Source organism: Phoxinus phoxinus, assembly GCF_949152265.1.
Source record: "Phoxinus phoxinus genome assembly, chromosome: 3".
Lineage (NCBI taxonomy): Eukaryota > Metazoa > Chordata > Actinopteri > Cypriniformes > Leuciscidae > Phoxinus > Phoxinus phoxinus.
In genome coordinates, this window is record NC_136878.1 from 29,856,017 (window position 1) to 29,877,539 (window position 21,523).

At 36.9% G+C, this 21,523-nt stretch overlaps 2 long non-coding RNA genes across 5 annotated transcripts; one reads left to right on the forward strand and one right to left on the reverse strand.

Moving 5' to 3' along the window:
- Positions 1–11,464: 11,464 nt before the first annotated feature.
- Positions 11,465–15,251, forward strand: LOC306995789. Of its 3 annotated transcripts, XR_013796934.1 has the most exons (4): positions 11,465–12,667; positions 13,426–13,547; positions 13,690–13,805; positions 14,806–15,251. It is a non-coding gene; the product is annotated as an uncharacterized lncRNA (long non-coding RNA). The 3 variants fall into 3 exon arrangements; XR_013796932.1 differs by having other exon boundaries at positions 11,465–12,671; positions 13,426–13,805; XR_013796933.1 differs by having other exon boundaries at positions 13,426–13,805.
- Positions 15,252–16,582: 1,331 nt separating this feature from the next.
- LOC306995600 lies at positions 16,583–19,982 on the reverse strand. Of its 2 annotated transcripts, none has more exons than XR_013796893.1 (3): positions 19,589–19,982; positions 18,773–18,878; positions 16,583–18,092 (listed from the first exon to the last, which is right to left on the reverse strand). It is a non-coding gene; the product is annotated as an uncharacterized lncRNA (long non-coding RNA). The 2 variants fall into 2 exon arrangements; XR_013796894.1 differs by having other exon boundaries at positions 16,638–18,092; positions 18,777–18,878.
- Between the last annotated feature and the right edge of the window lie 1,541 nt (positions 19,983–21,523).

A 21,523-nucleotide genomic window follows, 5' to 3' on the forward strand; every position in this document is an offset into this window, starting at 1 on the left:
CATTTTTGGGTGAACTAACCCTTTAACAATTTGAGGCATTCCAGCTCTGATTGCCTTGTCAAATATACTTGGAAGAGGATGTTTTTGAAGGATGTGACGGTACAAACTATGTTAAACCTGTCAACACACCTGACAGAAATGGCTCAAGAATAGAGACTGTAACTTTCAAAGTTTACATAGAATCTTAAAGGCACAGGAACAAAATAAAAACAAATGTTGAATTCATTTGATTAACGATGATTGTTTTGGTCCAAGAAACCTTAGGTCACATTATAAGTGGGAGAATAAAAATGTCTAAGTTGACCCCTTTCATTGATCTGAGAGTTGGATTTTTCCACTCCACAGGAAGAAGATCTGACTTATCGACAAGCACACTAGCCACAGTAACAACTATCAGAGTGCACAGTGCAGAATATATCAGCTGGTTGATAATACAACTAAATTACCTAATTATTCAAGACATCATACACACAAAAACTAGGCCAAGGCTCTCTCTCGACACTTGCATGGAGATGAAATCTGTATGAACAAGTTCAGCCCATCTGTACTCCTACCCTGCTCTTAAATGCTCCCCGCCTGGCCACACTCGGATGAATCCTAGCGGTTATCAACGCGTCTCTCAGGAGTTAAAAGGACGCCTGTGTTATTAGCAGAGAGCAAATTGAGATGTATGTATTATCTGCTGTGCCGCTGTCTCTGGGGGACCAGGGGTCTCAAAGAGGTGCGTGTCAAATCCCACCAGGCACACAATGAAGAGTCTGTCCCAAGCCTGCAGGGAACAGGGAGAGGGAGAGTCATTGGTGTCATCTCGGTATACGCCCCAGCCACTGAATCAGAGGGGTCCTGTCAAACCCCACCTGGAAGGAGCTTCTAGGAAGTGGCAGGGGAGAAACATGCCCTCTGCCATATGTGAATGTGGGACCGGGCTCCTAAGGAGCGCTTGTACAGTAATCATCATCATTGCTGTCTTGAAAATGTGTAATCAGCTATTCAGGCTGGCTACAGTGGCTTTACAGTGTCTGTCTGACTTTGCTTGTGCTGAACAAGAAAGAAGCTCGCAGGGGAGTCGCTGGATCTTTGAAGCTTGAGAGAAAAGGAAAATCAAGGTGTTTTGGGACTTTCTTTTTAATGATGATCACTCACAAAAAAGGTATTATGCCAATACTATGGTAGAATGATGGTATCGGAAGGCATTGTCATAAAACTTGAATGATTAACACATTCAATCATGCACTATACTATTTTTAAATTACAACAAAGAACACCATGGCATTAGCATTGTGCAAAAAAAGTGCTATCTAGGGATGGGAATCATAAGGAATTTAAAGACTGCCGTTCTCATTACTTACTATTATCAGTTTTGGATCCATTAACATGTATACTGAAAAAAAATAAAAATAATTGAAAGCAATGCACTCTGTTGCTGGGATCAGCAACAGAGTGCCAAAAATGTGAAAAGTGGTAATATTTTGCAAAAATTTCCTAATTTTATAAAACACCACAGATAAAATTCCTAACGTGTATTTTTTTTTACAACAAACTGTCACTTAAACAAGAACAACCAGTAAATAGACTGATTTAGCTCTCACGAGCCTTAAAAACAACATATACTGTAGGACCCTATGATTATAGGGCACAAACGGGAAGATGGGACAATCACAGAACTCAGAATCCATTAAAACATTTACTATTTAAAAATTTTTGGATTGATCAATGAAAAATAAGGCTTTTCAAATAATGTTTTAATTGAAATGGTAAACCGCTGCTGTGCAGAACTTTATTGGACAAAAATACATATTTTTTATTTAATTACATGTTATAAGATTCACGGTTTGATGATTAATTTGTATTAAAATAAGATTTATTTTTGCCTTTATTGTGATAGGATAGTATAGAGTGGACAGGAAGCGAGGAGGGAGAGAGAGGTTGATGGGTTCGGGAAAGGTCCATGAGCCGGGATTTGAACTTGGGATGCCCGAAGCTCAACAGCGCTATGTCTAAATCATAATGACTAAATCATTACATTTTTAAACAGAATCAAAACAGAATATAGAAAAAAAAACTCATAAGTACATGTTTCAAGGACCTTCAGTTCAGTTAGAGAGCCATATAAAGGATTGTTTGAACAATTTGTCAGTTAATAAGTGTTCGTAATTCACTAAAAAGAACCAACTCATGATTTAGTCGAGAATCAGACTTATCAGGTAACTTTACATTTTGACCATACATGGAAGAATGTGTGTCCGAGAAGCACTAAAGTCCCACTGTGGTGAAAATCAAACGTTTAAATGTTGTTTATATGTCTATGTGGTGGTTTTAATATGCTTTAAGACAAGCCATGGGCAAATTCATAAGTCAACACCCTTGCTGAGTATTTTCTCCTTAAAACTGCAGTGAACCGAAGACAGTCTCAAAATCACGATTTGAAATCGCTGGTGTTTCTGACGTCACAAACTACCTTGTAACCAATCACGTCAGCGTGTGATCATCAACAAGTGGATCTCTGAGCTGGTGTGAGTGAGTGGAGGCGGGCCTAATTTGCATATTCATAGAACCACGTATACTAAATGAGCAAGGGTGTAGTTACATTCAAACTATTAAGACAAGCAGCATTTTTTCAAGGAAAAAAACATTCAAATATGACATTTTGGTGATCAAATATTAGTTTCAAGGGATACAATTATTGACTACAGGGGTACTTTAACGAAAACTGAACACCATGAAAATCAATGGGTTGGGACAGGTTTGGAACCCTGGTGATATCCCTTCTCAAAAGTGTTCATATTTTATCCTAACATCAAGGTCATGGGTTTGATTCCCAGGGAATTATGTATAAACTGCAAAGCTTGAATGCAGTGTCAGTAGCTTTGGATAAAAGTGTCTACCGAATGCACACATGCAAATGTAATATTCCCAACATTACCAATCTGTCCCTAAACTACTGCAAGGAAAAATATGATGGCATTCTCCTTCCAAGGGGTATAACCCACTTTGCACCACACCATACATCAAAAGAGATCCTACAAATTACAAATCCTACAAATTCAACATTCATTTTGAAATCATAGCACTGAAGCACTGCCCTGTGTCAGGTCCAATGGGACACTGCAACAGATGGACTTGGTGCGCAGGTATGCTTATGCGTAGAGCTGAAAAATCCCAAGAGATAATAATACCTCTAACTCCCGCTGTAACTGTAAGCTTAGTGTCCCCAATGAATGATGAGGCATCTTTCAGAGATCCGAGGGAAAGTGTACTGTGATTCAGAAACACTACAATGGATGTTGTAAAGTTGCGAATCATAGCTTTTCCACCTATTTTCGTTGATGTCCTACCTCATAAACCTCTAATATGCTTGTATTTACACTACTGTTCAAAAGTTTGCAGTGAGTAGGGTTTTTGTAATGTTTTGAAATAATTATTTCACCGAGGCTACATTTATTTGAGCTAAAAACAATCAAACCAATAACATTGTGTAATTGTGTAAAATAATTTTGTGCTATTTTCATACATTTTAAAATATCATTTATTCATGCAATGCCAAAGCAGTATTTTCAGCAGGCATTTACTGCTGTATTTAGTATTCAGTGTCACATGATCCTACATAAATAATTATAATATGCTGATTTGCAGTTCTTTGATAATCATACAGTGTGGGAACTTTATGTACCTTAACCAGGCATAACGTACGAACACAAGCTGTTTGTTGAGGTCTGTTTTTATCATTTGATTTTAATTATTGAGACGATAATAGCCCTTTCTTGGAAAGGAATTGCACCAGTTACACCCAATCTACACACCAAGTGAGAGTCGAAAAGCTACAAAACTATCACTCCCACCACAATCAACAAACCTGTCTACACCAAACGCCCGCCATATCGCTAAATGTGCAGTGTAGACAGCTTTTCAGATTTCTAAGAGCGAGATAACAGTTGATTTGTGTCGATTAGGTGTTAAACGCACTCTTTTGCATTTACGTCTCTTTTACATTTATGTCATTTCATGTCAGAATATAGTATGGCGAATCTACACTAAAACGTAAGAAATGGCAAGTGCCTGCAACAGCTGCTGCGAGTCTGTGTCGGTATGACAGATTTTGGCACCTTAGCAGGAAACCGATGTATCCCTCGCTAAGGCAGATGGTCAGGAATCTCTTGTTCTAGCCGTGCTGAAAAGCACACGCAGCAGCTATAGAGATATCTGGCTTCAAGATGGGCTCTCTGACCTTCCGGTGGCACGCCGCCCACAGCCTGACACTCCCACTCAATGTGACTGGTAGATCTTGGCTGAAACAAACGCAGAGATAATTGTGCCTCGTGTCCATGTGAGAGAAAGATGTTTTTAAGGACCCTGTCTCTCACTATTTCCAACGTGGCTGACAGAACAAGAGTAATATTCACCAGAATTCTGGCACATTCTGAAGGCCTCTTTCTTTTTCTATGTTTCCAAGAGTTGACAAAGGCTGCACCTTGCGATTCGTGGGGTCATGCACTTGTTTCGGTTCTCAAGGGGTGTGATTAAGTTTATTTTAAATGGTTTACTGTCAACAAGACCCCATTAGCCGAATAAAAATGTCATTACTTCATTTTTTTTTTTTTTTTTACTGCATCTTTAAAATGACACATGCTGACTCCCACTGGTTATATATTGTTACCTGGGTTTTGCGAGCTCTGAAAGTCTTTGTGTAGAGGACAACAGTAGCATGTGCTCGTAGGTCATCGGTCAGGGTGAACTCTGTCATTTCTCAGAGAGACACAAATAAGAGGAGACCATTACGCCCACCCCAGGGTGCCCAGTGTCTCTTAGTCAGGGCTCAATCTCTCGCCCTGCCCTTGGATCCTCTTTCACACCCGCATCTGTCATGACAAACACATCACAATTAAGTTGCAATTATCTTACACAAGAGGATAAAACCTTGGCTGGCCTTCCCGAATCACCAACATGGTTGCTGGATCAGGCTCTGCTTAAAAAACACTGTCTTACAGAGTTACTTTCAAAATGCTTAACTTTTTGGAGCTATTCATGCCTTATACAGATGCAAAATTGATCAAAAAAATATTTTATAGTATTTCAAAATGTCCCATAAAACTATATAAATCATTCGTTTTTTTAAAGTAACACTGTCCAACAGTAGCTGCGTTTCCATTACAGATTTGAGCAAAACTTTTGCAATTTTTTGTTAAAATATCGATACAAAACTATTGCGAAATGACGGTGTTTCCATTAACCGATGTTATGCGACTAAAACGTATTTTTTTCCTCTCGCGATAAGTCATTTAAAAAATCATGGCAATGGACGTTGGTAGGTTTATATATCACAGCCACCACACTAGACATTATTATTATTAACGGAAGGAGACACGGCGTGTTAACCAAGCATTAATGGCAAGGAAAGACCTTTATACTGTGAGCGGCACATATGTGGTGTTTCTCACTCATTTCTGCTTCAAGCTCTTGATTGTGGTATTTCTTTGAGGTTTAGAATCCAGTATTCCTGTAATTCTTTTGTCTTTAATGATTTTAATAAACAACTCTGTCTCATTTTCTGTCCGAACACACCGCGTCATCTACATCAGGTGACTGTAAATGCGTAAAAACTGTTTCCATTGCAGTTTTGCAAAATATTTATTTTTCGAATTGCCTGAAAATCCACCTCATGCGAGCGTAAAAACGTTTTTGCGATAAATGGGAGTTTTTGTGAAATTGACGTGTTTCCATTTAGCGTATTTTCAATTCGCAATTTCAATTTGTGCAATTTGAACGGTAATGGAAACGCGGCTAGTGATACCAACAGGTAACGTTACAGCGTGAGTCTGCGTCTTTCGTGCCTCCCCTGAGCCCACTGAGTTTTAACAGACCCCCTAAAGCATGTGGTGGGTTTAGTGGGGGGTAATTGAGAATGAATGGGGGAAAGGCTCGTGAGAGGAAGCAATGCCTCCAGCGCACTATGATTAGATGTGATTGGTTATGATTGGATATGATTGGTCTGTGCATTAAGTCCCGCCTCTTTTTTTGTGTGTGTTCCGCGTCCGCGAATCTGTCTGGATGAACAAAATGAAGGTGTTAATGGGAAGACTAAAAAGTAATTTAAACTTATTAAAAGCAAGTAAACCACTCATCCTCTTAGATATCACAGCTTTATGTCACATCAAAATCAAGTTTGAAATGGCCTGAAAACATGATGACTGTCTGTTTTTGTTTTTGTTTTGTTTTTAATACGCCGACTATTAAAAAGAACAGCTCAACATAATTTCACAAATAAATAATTTTGTTTAAATTGCTACTGTCTTTAGTTATTATTTTGGAATAGGGCTAAATATAAAAATGCTTAAAACACTATCTTGAAGAGATTTATATGGTTTTAATAAATAAAACACTAATTACATTGTTAATGCAAAAATACAAAATTGTATTTGTTTTTAAATTTGTTGACGTAATGTATAAAAAAAAATTATTTAACCAGGAAAATGTGACAACGTTAAGTGTCACTGGGACATTAATTAAAATTTTTATTTATAAAAAAATGATGACTTATATATATATATATAAAATAGTAATTTCTCATATGTTAGATGCACGAGCACGCACAGACTAGCAGTTTTGTTCAAATCTGTCTATCAATATTTTAAAGCGATTGTGTTCATCCTAAAGCAAAGCTCTAGCCCAGAGGCAAAGGATAAATTAATTTTTGTTGCACTATACAGTCCTTAAAGCATGTAGAATTGTTCATCTCCATAAAATGCGAATACACCCAGCACATCCTCCTACTCACGAGCAGTTGGTAAATCCTCGTAGGCTTTGAGAGAATGAAGACCTTTCTCTTCGGGTTGGAGATGGAGTTTTATTGTGACTGACAAGACAGTGTTTGAATGTGAGGGTCTCCTTGGTAACTGCATGCTTCCTTTCAAAGCCTCGCTGCAAATATTTAATCACTTCAATCACCCAAATTAGCATGACAATTAAATCAACAACATAAACATTTCTTTCCCCTCCTTTACATGGCTGATTTGATCCTGAGGAAAAAGGGAGGGCTGGGATACATTGCCGGTAAAGTAGAAAACAACAGTGGCCATCTGCCAACAGAAGGAAGATCTCTCCAACTTGAAGGAGCTTAAGTCAGCTAAATGCTCCAGAGAAAATAAGCCTATTCTTAAACTGCTTAAACTGATTTTGATGTGTGTGTTTTAATTTAAAAAAAATAAAAAGGTGGTGGATTATATCTTCCTTCTTTAAAAAAAAACACATTCTTTAATCTATTTGCAAAAGGCTCTGAAAAGACAACTGTCAGCAGACATACCGATGCAAATGTAGACAATATCGCAAACACAGTGCTGAAGTTTTTTCTTTGGCCAGGTAACCTAAACGTGCATCATGGGGTAACGGTTGTATTCAGGCCTAATATATGTATTACATATTACAGCCTATAATCAGCCTAAGGCCGAACCATGGCTGTGCTGATATTCAAACAAACACTTTTTCTAAAAAAAAGTTCCATATGTTAAAGGGGTCCTATTATGCTCTTTGTGATTGGTTAGCTGGGCCAATGTGTTGTGATTGGCACCTTTTAAAGAAGCGCATGTTCGGGAAATATCACACCCCTTACCGTAACCGTGAGTTCCATCTGCTCAGGTGTAAATATTAAGGATGTCGTAAATTTCAAACCAATTCAAGCCTGATTTAGACTTAAAGGGTTAGTTCACCCAAAAATGAAAATTCTGTCAGTAATTAATCACCCTCATGTTGTTCCAACCCCGTAAGACTTTCGTTCATCTTCGGAACACAAGTTAAGATATTTTTGATAAAATCTGAGAGCTGACTCACTCCTTCATAGGCTGCTAGGTAATCGATATCTGCCATCCCAGAAAAGTTAGTAAAGACATCGTTAAAATAGTCCCAGTGACTACAGTGGCTCAACCTTAAGTTTATCAAGCGATGAGTATACTTTTTGTGCACCAAAAAAAAATAAAAAAAATAAATAAAAATAAAAAAATATTTTATTCTTTGTGGGCCTCTGAGTGAGTTCACGTAGTGTAACAGCGCAGCGCTTCTGGGTTGTAGGCTACGTCAGAACGTAGGCTCACTATTGGCATGTGTGTGATGCGTGTGTCACCACCCTTTTGTCACCACCCTTTTTTACATCGTAGTAACAACATACAACTTATAATCGGAGCTGATAATAAAAAAAACGCTACTACAAAAAAATAACACATGCAAGTTGTGATCCACAAACAACAGATTGTCCCAACAAAGTGGGAACTGCTCCATTTCAGGAGAAGGTTTTATGTATATAGCCTGCATTGTAGTTCTGGAAGCTGTTACATTTTGTGGTTATTATGTTCAGGAACACTGTTTAAAACACATTTTCATCATTCATCAGCCTTAGAAAGGTCAAACAAATGAGTTTTGGAAATAGGGAGGACAAAACAGCGTCTCTTTGAAATAGCGACAACACTGTTTTCTCTCATGCAGCTCAACCAGGCCCATTTTTTTTTTGTGTATTCCGTGGGCGGGGATTATTTAAAAGAGTAACATTGTAACTTAATAAAGCCTGGGAAAAATGCATTGTAGTCCAAACGAGTCGTTTGTTGTAGCCTAATTCTTCATAAAGTTAATTCTGTGAAATAAAATCTCACTTTGGAGTGGACTTTTTTATGATCAAACAGCAACATTAAACACTAACTAAAGTTTAAAAGGTGAAAAAGCATAATAGTACCCCTTTAACACATAACAGTTCCAAACAAAGCCAAAGTGGAATTGACTGGAATCGCGCTTTCAAGTACTGTAACACGCAATGGTTATGCTTTGTTCTTTAAATCACTGAATGAATGAGTTTTAAAACAAATCACTTAAGTGAAAGATTCAATGACTTACTAATAAATAGAATCACTTGTTTGTTTACTGAATAACTGTGTTTTTGTATATATCTGCTGAATACATTCGATAGGCCTAACTCACTCATAAAGGGAGTCGCTTGTTGCGTTTCTGAATAAATCAGAGTCTTTGAACAAATCATTTGAGCGAATGCATTACATTTACTAATTCATAAAAACAGTCATGTAAGAAAGAATCACTGAAAAATACCCACCACTAATGCACAGACTTACAAAAACAGAGAAGTGGAGTGACACAAGCAATTGTCTCAGTATACTGTATATCATCACTCTTGAAACGTCGCTTGGACAATTAAATTCAAGAACCGGAAATAATGAATGCATGACTGACTCAACCTAACTATGCTAGGTTACACCAATGAAGGTCACTTCTAAGGTTCAGCTCAGGTAGAAATATTTGCACAATTTCTAATGTTACAATGCATTATAGACATACAAGCAACAAAATGCTGAGGTACACTGCCATGCATTCACCAAATACAATGTGTCCCTGACCTCCCTATTCAGACAAGTGACCTATCATTTTAACTCTAGTCTCCCACCCCATGGTGTAAAGGGCCTTGGTTGTGTCAAAAAGCCTGCACTTGATGACCATATGAATAAATGGCACATTTACTAATGTCTACCACTGAGACAGAGAGTGCAATCAGGCATAATTGTGTCTACCTGAAGGCCTGAGCTCTCAGGAAACACATCAGTCCAAATGCACAGACTCGTCTGCTCTTATGTGGTTGAGTTTTTAACCGGTGCTGCCTGGTGGAGCACATAATTCAAGAATTGGTTGACATTACAACAGAAAGCTAAATTATATAAAATCTTTGAATATCATGAACATTACTGTTTTGTGAAATGCCAAGTGGATGGACGGACGGATGGATGGATGGATTATGGTCCAGCAATGAACTCACATCTTGTCAAATGATTGAGCAAAATGCAGTGTCAGCCAGTGTCAGTACAAGTCAGCCAGGAACCTGTGAAGAATCTAATTAAACATTCCCTCAGGTCACATTTCAATAGATAGCATTGTGACAGAACCGAAGACAGCTGCACACACACACACACACACGCACACTTTCTAAGGGTGCTTTCACATCTGTAGTTCGGTTCATTTGGTCCGGACCAAGGGAGAAAAATTATACTTTGTAGCATTTTTCAGGTGTTTTGGTTCCTTTTCGCACCTCACTGATTGCTGACACGTGACAACATCCACATCACTCGTTGGCCAGATGGGTCTTGAACGTATTTTCATAACTGCGCTTTGATTGTCAGAATTAACGTGCGGGAAAATTCCAACAGAACTGACGGAAGTAAACAAAGAGGAGGAAAACCCGGCAGACAACAAGCCGCTTTTTACTATGGAGAAACGACTTTGTGGGCTGATTGTATCCCTGGTCATAGTTTATTATATTAGTTTGTCTACACCACTTTAGGCAAACAATAACATTTGAGAATGAAGCGAGAATGCGGCTTGAAAATAATGTTTTATGCAATGCACGCAGCGAGTCACTTCAGGAGGAGGCAACGCGTGCATTAATGTTGCTAAACATTGACATAATACACAGCGCAGCTGACTACGGCAGCTGGTTTAGTCCAAAAATGCGCAGTTATTTGGGTCTGTTCGAGGTCGGATCACGTTCTCACCACAAAACGAATCGCTCCAGGGTTCGTTTGAAAGCATACGTGCACACCCGAGTGCGATTGCTGCATTCACACCTGCCCAAACGAACCGCACCAAGGGGGACAACAAACTCTAGTGCGATTCAACCGAACTAAATGAGGCAGGTGTGAAAGCACCCTTAGTTATCTTAGGGGACATTTTAACATATACAATGTTCTATACAAATATTTTGCAATTTTACAACATATATAAGTGATATGAAAGTGATAGGGATCTGGTGTGAGTACAGAAGTATAGAACTAGTGTATCTGTGAGATACAAGTTGTGGCAGATGTCCACCCCAGAATGTGTTGTAAATGAGCCATGAATGAACAGGGGAGATGGGGGGATGTGGATGTGTCATCTCTCAGACAGCTAGATCTGCTCTGACTCCAGCAACATCTGGTAACCCATCAAGCACCACTCCATGCCTTCAGCACAGCAAGTCAACTCTGAAAATGGAAGCTCTCTCATGAGCTTTCTGTGTAGTTGCCCTAAAGGGGAGACCGTGAATCTGAGAATCAGATGACCCAAACCTCAAGCTTCCAAGACATTTTCCTTCTGAATTCTGCCTCTTTTTACTGCGTGGTTGACCAATTCAAATGATTAATTCTTATCATATGAATTCATATATATGAACCTACCATCGTTACGACAAGCTGCAACTACTATGCAAGTTTGAATATATACAGTAATTACAGTTCATTGTTGGGATTACATCACACACCATCTCCATAGCTTCATCTCAATGGGCCATAGACCTTCATGCTGGAGAGAGCAGTGACTCATTCCTTTGGATGAAAGCCAAGGCAGATCCATTGCTTTGCAACTAATACAACAGGAAGAGGCTTTTGACAAATGCCTGTGTCCCATTACGTCCCAGTGGACCAGTGTCTCAGTCATGGAGACCCAACCCAGTCTCACGGCAGTTCGTGATATGGTCACGTAATTTAATCTATTGATTCGTGGCACGGGCACGTTTATTTCGTTATTTTCGTAATTCCAGCACGTTTTTTAAAACTAATGTATTTCAATGGGAAGCATCTTTCGTGATCAAAGCACGATTCTATCTGCCTATCGGGCTGCAGTAGAGAAGCGGTTTAATCAACATTTATTCACGAGATCTTATCATGGTTTATGTATTTATTTTAATTATATTATTTCGTTCTTATTGCCAGGGAAGCTGGATTGCTTTGCTGTTTATTGATATTAAAAAAAAAAATTTTATTAGTAGGAAATCGCGTTGAAGAAGTCTCATTCCGAACACCTCGCGATATTTGGCATCAGTGCACGTGTGCCAGATGTTGGTAAGTAGTCGTAAATACGCTGTCCTAATAATGTTTGATATAATGTATTTTCTGTGTGTCGAAATTAATCAGATTAGCTCAAGTTCAGTCACTGCATTATATCTGTCATCTCAACGGAGGCTTTGCGTTTCATTGCTTTCTATGAAAATGGTTTCTATGGTGATTAAACACTGTCTGTCACGTGATGTGCTATACAGTAGGCCTAGAGTAGACCTTCAATCAGTTAATCATATTCATATCAGGTTTTTAAGTTGTACAATTAGTTCCAAAGTTGTATGTGTAGTAGAAGCACAGTAAAAACAACACCATGCTTTTACCACAGTAACATTAGTTTTACTGTGATAAGTGTAGTAAAAAGACAGTAATCACACAACTTACCATGCTTTTACCACACTATTGGTAGTTTTAATGTGGTACTTATTGTAAATGCACAGTAACCACAACACTAACCATGCTTTTACCTCAGTAACCTTAGTTTTACTGTGATGGGTAGTAAAGGACAGCAATCACAAAACTTACCATGCTTTTACCTCAGTATTGGTAGTTTTAAAGTGATAATTGTTGTAAATTATGCATATTAACCACAACACCTACCATGCTTTTAATGCTTAATAATGTAACATCCAATATTTGTAAGGAAAATCAGTACTTTTTCCTTTAAATAATCCTATATATTATACATAATGATATTTTATTTTCTCTGTTTTCAGCTGAAAAGACCAAAAGGGCCTTTCGAACTCAGTCAGCCCATTATTGTTTGAGGACAAGTAAACGGAGGAGACGGACCGCTGCAAAGACAAATATTCGCAAGGGTAGGTATGTGTTGGTTTTAACCCTAAATCAAACATTTTATCAAGCATTTGTTGTTTCTTAAACCTGTTCTTACAAAACCCATAGCCCAATCAGTATGAACAGTCTCAAAGTCTTAATAATTCACAAGATTTAACAAGTTGTCAAATTCGTACGATACTAGTACATATTTGTATACTCGTACATAATCCTGCAGCTTTTACTCCTAGTGCTCATTGGCTACTGCCTCAATTCCTGTACATATTTATCGCGATATTTGTAAATCAGTTGCGCCCCTTCTTGGATAGTAGTCTGATGTCCCACACACTGTCAGAAAGTTTATATTAATTGCATTGTGTATTCATTAAAATTATTACAAATTAGTCCCTGTCTGTTGTGTTCATGTTCCAATGTCCAATGATACATGATGTCTCTCCACACCTCATAACCTACCTCTGTTTGCAAGAGTGGAAAAGCTAATCTGACTTGTCACATGACATCAGATACGCGATTATTTTGTCGTAATCAGATCAGTTACACTGCTGATAACTGTCCCGTTTGCATGTAAATCATGTTATTTTTAAACGAGTTCATATGATTATTGCTTGCTATTAAAGACATACTTTTATTCATAGAAATGCCCACATATCAGTGAACGTATAACATAAAAATGCTTTTAACATTTAATTATGCAACACTCTTTACAGAAATATATCCCACAGTTGTATAACAGACTGCTTGCATGTAATGTAATAAAATTACCTTCCTTTCTGTATTGCAGGATTACTTTGTCCTTTTTTTTAGATCTCTACAACATCAAACTCAACAGCTCTTTTAAGAGCCAACCCTCGCAAGAGCTACTAGTGAGTCGCAGCGGATCTTGCCGTGATCAGCCCTTCCCAGGTAAAGTTTCTAGAACATTTCAATCAGTATTTACTCATCAAATGCTCTCTCCTGAATCGTAAGGTAAATTATAACTGTCTTAATTTATGTTTCAAGAACAATAGTAATTGCACGAGTAAGTAGATACTTTCTTGTTTTACAGCAGAGAAGGAAGACCAGTCCTTATATCAACACAAGCTAATCGAATAAGTCCTTTGTTTCGGGTGAGGAAGGAACATCTGGTGCCCAAAGAAGACAGAAAGGTGCGCAAATCCATTGGTATGTCTTGTATTGAAACAATGCTGTAATATGTAGTACATAATTTGATGTTGACAATTTTACATTGTACAGGTTATCACTTGGTTTTTGACCAAGTGAAGCTCTTAAAACAAGTGACAGATGAGTATGTTGTCTTGAAAAAAATCAAGCATCACTTGCAAAGGCAAAAGAGACCATGCCTTTCTTAAAGATCTTTTAAAATAGGTTGCTGTTGATATGGGTAAAAAAAATTTTGTTCAGTACTTAGCTTATATAATGTGCTGAAATATTATATATATATATATGTGTATAAAATAAATCAATGTGTATATTATATAATGTACTGACTGCTGCTTTGTAAATTTAAATCAGGAACGGGCAACTCTGGCCCTTTTGCGTTCTCCTTTTTTAGGTTGAGAGTTTACCTCCAACCCTAATCGAGCACATATGAAAGTCTTCAGCTTTACTTATAGACAATAGGCAGGAGGGTTTGAGGTTGGAGCTAAATCTGCAGGACAGTGGACGCTAAGGGCCAGAGTAGCCCATCACTGCTTAATATATCGCAGAAAATAGGCCCCGTTTACACGAAGTGAAGACACTGATATTTCCCTTGCGGTTTGGCCTCTCATTTACACGAAAACCCAGTTTTTATCACAGAAAACGATTATTTCTAAAAACTCCGGCCAAAGTGGAGATTTTGGAAAACTTTGTTTGCACGTTTGCATGTAAACTGAGAAAAACTGAGTTTTAGGCAGTCGCCGTCACAATATGAGACTATTTTCGGGATTCTGATTGGCTAACGTGGGCTTGAGCTTCTCGTTACACTGCCACCTACAGGTTTGGCATGCTCTGGACGGCATATACACGGGTTCGTGTGCACGATGTTATTTTTGAAAACGAAGAGGGGTGAAATGTCCGTTTATGAAAATAGCCATCCACGTGTAAACGTAGCCATAAGCTGACCTGACTGTCCATTAAACAACTTAATTTGTATTGTTTGTGTTTTTTGCTTTACTTTCAGACCAGGACTGGAGAACGCCTGACAATGGGATGTTGAGACTTCTTCCTCTGGTTGAGAAAAAGCTACACCACATCAGTGATCACATCTTCTGTTGTACTGTAGGGTACACCTGAACAAACTGTTTAGACGAGGAAGAAGAACATGAACATGATCGAGACATGTACAGGGAAGAGCAAGAAACCAGTTTACTGATAATGAATCATTATTTTCCAACACAATATCAAATCTGTTTTCTGTATCATAGGTGACTGAATATGATTCTCTGGCACTCATTTTGTGGCTCAGCAGCTGTGAATGGATTAATATGATGTTAATGTATTTTTGAAGACACATTTTTATTTATCTTGAATCTCATTGTCTTTATGCTACTTTATCAACTTTATGCTGTGTCCTCCAATAAAGTGTTGTGTAATAAAGTATGGTGAATATTGTTTATTGAAAGTGGTGTTTGGTACAGTAAATAAAAACAATATTTGAGAAATTTTAATTTCTTATTTCTTTAGTTTAGTTCATAATTTAAAAACAACTACATATAATTAATTACCATGATTCTTTTTCTTAGGACATACACATTTAGATCTGGTTAATGATATTTGGGACAAAAGTTGCAACAAAACAATGCAACAAAAGTTGCACATACTTGCATGTATAAGCTGCAACTGCAATGTTTGCAGTGAAATAAAGGGAAGCTATGTGAATAACAAGAGGCTGCAGTGGCTATCTTGCTATAAACACTTCAAGCATAATTGAAGATGATCCATGTTGATCATTCTAGTACATCTACTACTGCATTTAAAATGAAAGCATAGACGTTACTGATGTCAGGCATATAAGCAGCAATCAGAGGGGGTGAAAAGGAAATGTAGGCACTGTTTTTTTTTGTTTGTTTTACTGAATGGTGCATTATCCCTGTGTAATAGTGTGTGTAGATCTGTGTAGATTGTACTGCACTTCCACCCCCAAGGGCCCCCCAGAAGAGCAAAAAACTGCACATTTCAAATGGCTGTAATTCACAGTCCGGTTAGTGTATCAAAGAGAAAATCGGCAGGACAACTGCTTATGCTATGTTTACTAAATAATGTTGGGCCCAGTTTTCTAACATATACGGAAAGCTGGCATAAAGGTTATTTTTAAAGTGCTCACAGTAAATTATCAAATTTCAGCCTGTCCCTCATATATGTCATAAAGGTTTGCACAATGAACACATTTAGATATCCAGTTGTCCATTAAAGATATTATGTATTTAACATTTATTGTTTCATTACTAAACGTTTTAAACTACATTACCCACATATCTCTGTCATGCTATCAATGGAACAGGAAACATTGTCCTGTAGTTCATTGAAATGTGCAGCCATGCTTAGGGTTAGGGTGGGGATCTCAGTAAAGGAGCAATTTCTCACAAAACAGAGACACTTTATCATTAACTTTATGTATAACTAACGCAATAATAACACCAAAACATACTTTGTAACATGAAGCGCCGTTTTATATGGGTTAAACGATAGTCCAATCACAGCGAGTTCTGCGATAAAGTCACAGCCAATAACAATCCAGCTGTACAGATGCATCACACTTACTTGCCCATTTATGGTAAATGATGACAGATCTCTTCTGGTTCCGGCTACAGGGATAGATACCTTAAATATTTCATATTTAAACCCAAACAATATTTGGGCTGTAATGTATTAATTCTAATTAAATTATAAAACTCACATTTAAAAACAAAAGACTCCTTTGTGTGGTTACCATCCAAAAACGAGATCACATGATCAATGACACAAATGTTTTTATTTGATTAGACTAATTCATAAATACATTTGAAAGATAAACTTTTTTCTAAGCAATGGCCTACAGCAGGGGTAGTTCTGCAGTATTTTAATTAAAGATAATTACATATACTAAAGTGCTTCTAACATTTACAGTGTATGTATAGTATATCAAAGGTATATCAATTATATTCAAATAAATGTAACAAAATCACAATGAATGCACACAATTTTGAAAGCATATTCCAATATTTAATGTCAAACTGTTTAAAGACAAATGTAGTGCCAAACCTACTGCACAACAGTATAAAAATAAGTTAATTATATAAAAAAACAGGTATAAGATACAGGGGCAATCTATTATAGGGACATATACAGTAACGTTAAAACAAATCGCTATGATGAAGTTATATTTTTACAAACCAAGAGATGAGATTCAACTTTGTTATGTGAAAATATATTTGTTTCTTCGCTTTAAAGAACAAATAGGCAAAAACGTAAGCACAACGTTTTACACTCACCTTTAATTCTATATCCTTGTGATCATTAATAACTTTTATTGTCACTAAATGAAAGGCAACTTAAAATAATTAATGATTATAAACGTCAGTAAGAAAATGCTTCAATAAAATACATTCACGGGTATATTACATTTACATTAACCAGGTAGTGATGTAATGATGATACCATAGATGTAGTTATGGTGGACATTTACTATAGTGACCACTGTAATAAAAGGTTTAATGAAGCTAAATGTAAGACATTAAGTCCATCTAAATGTAAAGGTAACAAACTCAGAATAATGTCCATTATGTCAAGTGTCTCATTTCTGTAATATTCTTTCAGCACCAATAAGATTTCCATAAATATGGATTGTTTTCTAAAGGTTTTCCTGAACACTCTCACTATCTTCAATTGTTCGGACAAACACCTGCTATACACTTGCAGAAATATACATGTGTCTATTGCATCATGAAGTCACTGCATGACTAGAACTAATAGATGGCAATGAATATGTCCTTTAGGAAAACACCTGATGAGCACTGACGCTTCTTTGATAAAGGCATTAGGCAGACATCAAGCACAGTTTATGAAGCTGAAAAGAGAAAACACAATGCTTTAACAATATGGAAAAAAGATAAATCACTATTTTCAATATTGGTTCTGCATATATCAAAGAGATCCTGAGGAGGAGTGGGACTTCACATGAAGACTTTCAGAAACTGTGACAGAGCAAAGGGTGCACCTCGCTGGACACATCCGTCGCATGCCCAAACAACACCACCCAAAGACAGTGATGAAGTGGACACCACCAGGAGGATGCAGGAGACAGGGAAGACCTGGGAAGACATGGAGACAGATGTTTCACGAAGACCTGAACGATGTCAGTGTCCCATGGGAAGATGCGGAGAACTTGGCCACGGATCGAATACGTTGGAGGACACTTGTTGCCCAATGTGCCCAGCACAGGACTTGATGATGATGTTGGGAGTTTATCCATAACTGTGGGATATATTTCTGTAAAGAGTGTTGCATAATTAAATGTTAAAAGCATTTTTATGTTATACGTTCACTGATATGTGGGCATTTCTATGAATAAAAGTATGTCTTTAATAGCAAGCAATAATCATATGAACTCGTTTAAAAATAACATGATTTACATGCAAACGGGACAGTTATCAGCAGTGTAACTGATCTGATTACGACAAAATAATCGCGTATCTGATGTCATGTGACAAGTCAGATTAGCTTTTCCACTCTTGCAAACAGAGGTAGGTTATGAGGTGTGGAGAGACATCATGTATCATTGGACATTGGAACATGAACACAACAGACAGGGACTAATTTGTAATAATTTTAATGAATACACAATGCAATTAATATAAACTTTCTGACAGTGTGTGGGACATCAGACTACTATCCAAGAAGGGGCGCAACTGATTTACAAATATCGCGATAAATATGTACAGGAATTGAGGCAGTAGCCAATGAGCACTAGGAGTAAAAGCTGCAGGATTATGTACGAGTATACAAATATGTACTAGTATCGTACGAATTTGACAACTTGTTAAATCTTGTGAATTATTAAGACTTTGAGACTGTTCATACTGATTGGGCTATGGGTTTTGTAAGAACAGGTTTAAGAAACAACAAATGCTTGATAAAATGTTTGATTTAGGGTTAAAACCAACACATACCTACCCTTGCGAATATTTGTCTTTGCAGCGGTCCGTCTCCTCCGTTTACTTGTCCTCAAACAATAATGGGCTGACTGAGTTCGAAAGGCCCTTTTGGTCTTTTCAGCTGAAAACAGAGAAAATAAAATATCATTATGTATAATATATAGGATTATTTAAAGGAAAAAGTACTGATTTTCCTTACAAATATTGGATGTTACATTATTAAGCATTAAAAGCATGGTAGGTGTTGTGGTTAATATGCATAATTTACAACAATTATCACTTTAAAACTACCAATACTGAGGTAAAAGCATGGTAAGTTTTGTGATTGCTGTCCTTTACTACCCATCACAGTAAAACTAAGGTTACTGAGGTAAAAGCATGGTTAGTGTTGTGGTTACTGTGCATTTACAATAAGTACCACATTAAAACTACCAATAGTGTGGTAAAAGCATGGTAAGTTGTGTGATTACTGTCTTTTTACTACACTTATCACAGTAAAACTAATGTTACTGTGGTAAAAGCATGGTGTTGTTTTTACTGTGCTTCTACTACACATACAACTTTGGAACTAATTGTACAACTTAAAAACCTGATATGAATATGATTAACTGATTGAAGGTCTACTCTAGGCCTACTGTATAGCACATCACGTGACAGACAGTGTTTAATCACCATAGAAACCATTTTCATAGAAAGCAATGAAACGCAAAGCCTCCGTTGAGATGACAGATATAATGCAGTGACTGAACTTGAGCTAATCTGATTAATTTCGACACACAGAAAATACATTATATCAAACATTATTAGGACAGCGTATTTACGACTACTTACCAACATCTGGCACACGTGCACTGATGCCAAATATCGCGAGGTGTTCGGAATGAGACTTCTTCAACGCGATTTCCTACTAATAAAATATATATTTTTAATATCAATAAACAGCAAAGCAATCCAGCTTCCCTGGCAATAAGAACGAAATAATATAATTAAAATAAATACATAAACCATGATAAGATCTCGTGAATAAATGTTGATTAAACAGCTTCTCTACTGCAGCCCGATAGGCAGATAGAATCGTGCTTTGATCACGAAAGATGCTTCCCATTGAAATACATTAGTTTTAAAAAACGTGCTGGAATTACGAAAATAACGAAATAAACGTGCCCGTGCCACGAATCAATAGATTAAATTACGTGACCATATCACGAACTGCCGTGAGACTGGGTTGGGAGACCAGCACTCAAAGAGGAATGTGGAGCTCAATGTCTTCATCCTGTACCATTACACAGCATTGAAAAGATTGATACAAGTAGGTCGCCTTCTAGAAAGGTACAAAGTTTATAAGGCAATGGTCAATAAAATACATGTACAGTATCTCAAAAGTTTTGACATTTCTGCTGTGTGAACCATGCTGCTGCTGTAATGCACCTTTCTTTTCAGAATTGAAATTGAATCGTCTTTAATTCAAATATAACTGATGAGGTTGCAAAAGGCAATATCATAATTCATGAATTTAAATAAAATGAATTAAAATGAAAATAATTTGCATTTATGTAAGGATTTAGTGGTGTTCTTTGACAGAATAAAAATTTGTTTCGATATAGATTTGACATTGAATATGAATATTGAATATTTATATCTTATGACATAAAAAAAAAAAAAAAACTTCTCTTTAATCCTCCCTTGTTTTGGCTTATGCTACTCTGAGCAATGCCAGAACTTTGTATTTTGAGCACTTCTTGTGTTATTTTTGCCTCTTTACGATGACTCGCTTGCAGTAGTCCTCAGTTGTAAGTCGCTTTGGATAAAAGCGTCTGCTAAATGACTAAATGTAAATGAATATGTCGATTATCAGTCAAACTTTTTTTTAAATATTGAGTAAAAAAAGTCAAAATTAATGAAGTAATTAGTTATATTTTGTCACAAAATCTGAATAAAAAAAAAATGTCTGTTGTGTGTCGATTTTCCGGTTGTATGTGGCCAAATTTGAATCATTTTCCAACTCAGTAACTAAATTGATCCAATTTTTCCATTCTAAATTTTTCTTATGACTTTCAACATGTTAAATGTAGGGATGTACCGATAATAAACTTGCTGTATGCCTAATGCAGGTGAGGTAAGCCAATATTTATTTTTATCTTATGGCTGATAATTAAGATAACTGATAAGTAGCCAAATTAAAAATTCCATACTATGTTATCTAAATAATAATTCATTACATTTATATAGCGCTTTTCTCTGCACTCAAAGTGCTTTACAAGGGGGAATCTCCTCAACCATCACCAATGTGCAGCATCCACCTGGATGATGCGACGGCAGCCATATTGCTCCAGAACGCCCACCACACACCAGCTTACTGGTGGAGAGGAGAGAGTGATGAAGCCAATTAGTATATATATATATATACTATGAGTGATAGCATCATATATAAATGTATAAATGAACAAAAAAAGGTTTAAAAATATAATCTGCTAAAGATTACATTTTACAGTTATTAAATTATTAGTGTATAAAAATAACCTATAAAAACTCCAATAACCATTATCATACCATTATATTGTGCATCCCTATTTAAATTAAAGATTACGTCATTGGAGATCAATCTTGTGAACGACAAAGCAAAATAATCTTGATAAGGGCATCACATTTTCTAAAGCATTTGACTTTTCACTCGATTCTCACACTGATGATATCTTCAGTGGAAGAACATCAACATTCCCCATAGAAGCACACACACACACACACACACACAACTGCAGAAGGGTT